General features: G+C 38.8%; 1 long non-coding RNA gene across 1 annotated transcript in view; it reads right to left on the bottom strand.

Annotated features, from left to right (window-relative positions):
* Positions 1-398: 398 nt before the first annotated feature.
* The window catches only part of LOC149134782 (uncharacterized), an 8,388-nt gene continuing 3,835 nt past the window's right edge, over positions 399-4,951 (bottom strand). The window contains exon 3 of the long non-coding RNA XR_016242671.1: positions 399-2,438. This is a non-coding gene — a long non-coding RNA (uncharacterized LOC149134782). The remainder of the gene's footprint in view (positions 2,439-4,951) is intronic.

A 4,951-nucleotide genomic window follows, 5' to 3' on the forward strand; every position in this document is an offset into this window, starting at 1 on the left:
AATAATAATAACAATAATAATGATAATAATGCTTTCCACAATAGGCGCAAGGTCTGAAATTTAGGGGGAGGGGGCTAGGCGATTACGTCGACGCCACTAGTTAACTGGTATCTATTTTTATCGAGTTATTATTATTAAGGGGTGCGCTGGACGAAACGCTTAGCGGTATTTCGCCTATCCGAGTTCCGAGTTCAAATTCCACCGAGGTCGACTTTACTTTTCATCCTTTTAGGGTTGGTGAATTAAGTACCAGTGAAATACTGGGATAAATGTAATCAACTTATCCCCTCCCCCAAAACCGCTACCCTTGTGGCTAAATTTGAAACCATTATTATTATTATCATCTTGCCCGCGTTACTCAGACGGCAAATAACGATATCCCATAAGTTGACGCGGTGTTTTGAAAATTTCTCCGACGAAAGTTGGAATTTTTATTGTTATAATTCTTGAAAATACATTCTGGGAAAAAGGGGAACTAAAAACACTCTCGGTATCTTCTCTAATTAAAAGAGATACATTTATTTTTACCACGTCGTCTACAGTCAGCAGATAAACATTTTTATTAAAAATGACATGTTTTATGTTTGAAGAGGGAAGGTCCGTGGGAGGCAGCCATAACAGACGTGGTTGCTATAACGCTGAAGCTGTCGTCTGCATCGATAAACTCGTCTGTCAAAGCATACATAAAAGAAAACAAACATTTCCGAAGGTTTGTAGAGGAGACTAATAAGAAAAGAAGGTCTTGGACTGACAGTGTCATGGAGCCTTACAGTAATGAGACTAAAAGCGGCACCAGTATAAATTCCACTGCCACCACCATCACGACTACCATTAAAACTGCCGCCAGAAGCTTTAACATGAATATCATGGAGAACATCAACAAGAACAACAAAAGGAAGAGTAAACAGCGGTGGCAACACTGCCATCACCAAAATCATCAACGACAACTCCAGTCACATGACAGTAACAAGAGAAATAAAGCCATCATCATCACCATTAACGTTGTCGTCGCCATCATCATCATCATCATCATCAATCTAACAATAACATCATCGTTGTCATCACCATCATGACAAAAATTGAATTGGCACTCCGTCTGAACATGGTGCTCGTGAAATTAACGTGCAAGTGGCTGAGCACTCCACAGACACGTGTTTTCTCAACGCGTGTTTAGGCAGATTCAGCATGACACAAGATGTAACAAAGCTGGCTCTTTGAAACATAGGTACAACTCATGTTTGCCAGCTAAGTGAAATAAAGTGTCTTGCTCAAGGACACAACGCGCCGCCGGGAATCGATCTCATGACCTAATGATCGTGAGCCGAATACTCCTAACCTATAAGCCACGCGCCTTCATTCATTATCATCATTATTATCAAATAAGGCGGTGAGCTGGCAGAATCGTTAGCACGCTGGTCGCAATGCTTGGTTCTGAGTTCAAATTCCGCCGAGGTCGACTCTGCCTTTCATCCTTTCGATAAAATAAGTACTAGTTGAACACTGGGTCGATGTAATCGAGTCATGTCTACCTTCCAAAAGCTGTCCCTGTAGCAAAAATTTGAAATAATTCTTATCAAATGATGAAATATTCAAATAATGAAAGTAACACCAAAAAAAAAAAAAAAAAGAAATGTGCCTGCTTTGCAAGAGCTAGCAATACTTGGGCTTATTGCAACTCTCAGACTAAGGAAAAAAAGAAAGAAAGAAAGGAAAAAATGAATTCATATGACGTGTGACGCCTCATAATACGTTCCACGGCGATAGTGCTTTCTGATGACGAAATAAATTATCAATAGACAAACACGGTTTTTACATGTACATTTATGATATAAACGAGAAGAGGGCAAGCTACTCAACTAACATAGCCTCTGAAAAAGTTTGTATAATTCCTAATGACATCAGCTGTAGTTCTGTCATATGGACGGCTCAAATACAACAGATTTTATTCGCAACAGTAGAGAAACATGGAAGGGTAATAGACAAAAGTTTTGCCTTCCATACAAAATATCTCGAAACTCGGATGAAATTCACACACGTATAGTTTGTAAAATATACTGACCTGTTTCATAATTGATGGTGTTTGTGTATGTATGTGTATCCTCGGAGTGTTACTGGTAATATGTTACCCAAAACAATCTGGCACATAGTCGGGTCTTACCTGGTAACATCACCATGGTTGCTTGGTGAGGAGGTCGATTATTCGACACCCTGCAAAAGGAAAAGCAAGATCCGTCAAAGGGCAGAGGAACTCACATGAGTCAACGGCCATTCATTCAAAGTCTGCTTTTCATTAGTCTCGTGGAATTTTTGCACCAACTGTTGCGATCGGCAGTACGAGAAAGTGTGAATGGTCTCACAGAAACCATTACGACTCGACAAAATGTCACTGTATGGATTGTACAAAGGATTTGCATACTGGACGTTTTATCAAGATGATTCTGAAAAAGGAAAAGAAAAAGAGGAAAACGTAAAATTCTTTGGTCCTCATTCGACAACAAAGTCCATCATCTCTCTCTCTCTCTCTCTCTCTCTCTATATATATATATATATATATATATATATATATATATATATATATATATATACACACATACACACAGAAATATAACTCCTTAGATTCTTGTTCTTGCGGTCAAGCTGATGGGAAAAATTTACAAACACCACAGATATAAATACACACACAAAGTAAGCACGTAAAATAGTACTCGAATACCAAAGGTAGAGTAAATGATTTCATTAAAGCTACAAAATTATCACAAAACTGTTACTCAGAGTTTCACTTCCTGTTCGTTGAATACTATTCATCACAACTGTGCAACGAACGGGAACGCGAAACTGAGTAATTTTGGGATAATTTTGCAGTTTTAATAAAAAATATGTGTGTGTGTGTGTGTGTGTGTGTGTGTGTGTGAAGGCATTTTGTTTTAAGGCGGGACAAAGGGATCTCAATATATAATGTGGGGTATTTGTTTTATAATAGGTAAGAATATTACAAGAGGTATGTATATTAACCAGTTCGATTTTTTGTTTTCTGGTCCAAAAGATATCAAAGCGTAAATGCAGCTAAAACTCAAGTTTTTTTTTTTCCAGAGGCAGATATAGGCATCAATCAAAAAAATTTAATATGAAATCAATCAAGAAAGACTAAAGCTCAGGAATAAAATGTTCTTGAAAAATTTGTAGCTCAGATAGGAGGAAAAATCGGTCATTTATTATTATTAGCTGCAAATGTTCGAGAATCAATAGGAGTCTTTGAAAAAATAATAACAACGACAACCGACAAAATTCTTGGTAAAAGGGATAGAAAGCTCAGAATGCTTAGATAAATAAAGATGTTTTAATCAGTTGTGATGAAAGAAGAGATCTAAAACAGAAACGAAACGAAAATGAAGCGGCAGAAAATGGAATATAGATTAGGCTATAAGAAAGTAAAAAATGGAAATTAGGGCAGCAAAATATACATGAATTAACGAAAGATGTAAAGGAATTGAAAGAAATTATGGAGCAAAAAGTCAAGGAAATTATACAAAATAGTAAGCAAAGAAGAATACCTACATAAGTAACTAAAGAATAGACTTAAATGTCAGATTGTTGAAGATAAATATGGTATTCTGCTAATCAAAATAAATAAAATAAAGGATAAATGGAGAGGATAGTGAAAGGAACTGTGTGGCGACAAAGCGGAGGTAGGTATTAACATGCTAAGTCTATTAAGAAATGAAATTCCCTTTCTTATGCAGTGAAAACCTGAAATCAGAATAAGTTGCACAAACAAGCAGGAAACTAGAATGTAATAAATTAGCTAGGACAGATATTGCAAATGTAAAATTATCGAAGACGTGAATACTTTATTGAAATTCTTAGTGAATTTTAAAAGAATGTTTTATGTAAAGACCGAAATGATGATGGTGATGATGATGGCACTCCGTCGCTTACGACGTCGAGGGTTCCAGTCGATCCGATCAACGGAACAACCTGCTCGTGAAATTAACGTGCAAGTGGCTGAGCACTCCACAGACACGTGTACCCTTAACGTAGTTCTCGGAGATATTCAGCGTGACACAGAGTGACAAGGCTGACCCTTTGAATTACAGGCACAACAGAAACAGGAAGTAAGAGTGAGAGAAAGTTGTGGTGAAAGAGTACGGCAGGATTCGCCACCATCTCCTGCCGGAGCTTCGTGGAGCTTTAGGTGTTTTCGCTCAATAAGCACTCACAACGCCCGGTCTGGGAATCGAAACCGCGATCCTATGACTGCAAGTCAACTACCCTAACTACTGGGCCATTGCGCCTCCACAAAGACCGAAATAGATAGAATCAATTTATATAACACCATCAGAGAAGATCAAAACGAAAACTGAGATAACAACCCTACAATTAGTTTAATGAATTCCGAATGAATCTCATCTAGGTCGTTCCATAGGACGCCACTATCATAGGGGGTTTCGGTTGCACATACTATAGGTGTCACAGGGCGCTGCTCCATGTGGTCCTGCAGTTTCCATCTAACTAGGAATATTAGGGTCTCATCAATTGTCTTGAATTCAAGATCCTCTGCATGACATCCTGCTAGTTCAAAGCCAGGAATCTGATCTGTTAGGTTCTGCCGATAACTAAATCCACGCCATGCTGCCGACGCTTCTGTGGGATGAAAAATAAGACCCGTCAAAGGGCGGAAGAACTACTGTGTAGTCAACGACCAATTCAACAAGTACCTTATCGCGGCGAAGTGCCTATGAGCTCCATTGATCCGGCAAGCTATGTTGGAGGGAGAGAAATCTTCAGGCAGGTCTTACCAGGCCAGACAGGTCGATGGGGAGGAGACAGACAAAACCTTAACGACAATAAATCGAAGCGTCGGCAGCATGGCGTGGATTTAGTTATCGGCAGAACCTAACAGATCAGATTCCTGGCTTTGAACTAGCAGGATGTCATGCAGAGGATCTTGAAT

This window comes from Octopus bimaculoides, chromosome 7, assembly GCF_046866305.1.
Source record: "Octopus bimaculoides isolate indiv1 chromosome 7, ASM4686630v1, whole genome shotgun sequence".
Lineage (NCBI taxonomy): Eukaryota > Metazoa > Mollusca > Cephalopoda > Octopoda > Octopodidae > Octopus > Octopus bimaculoides.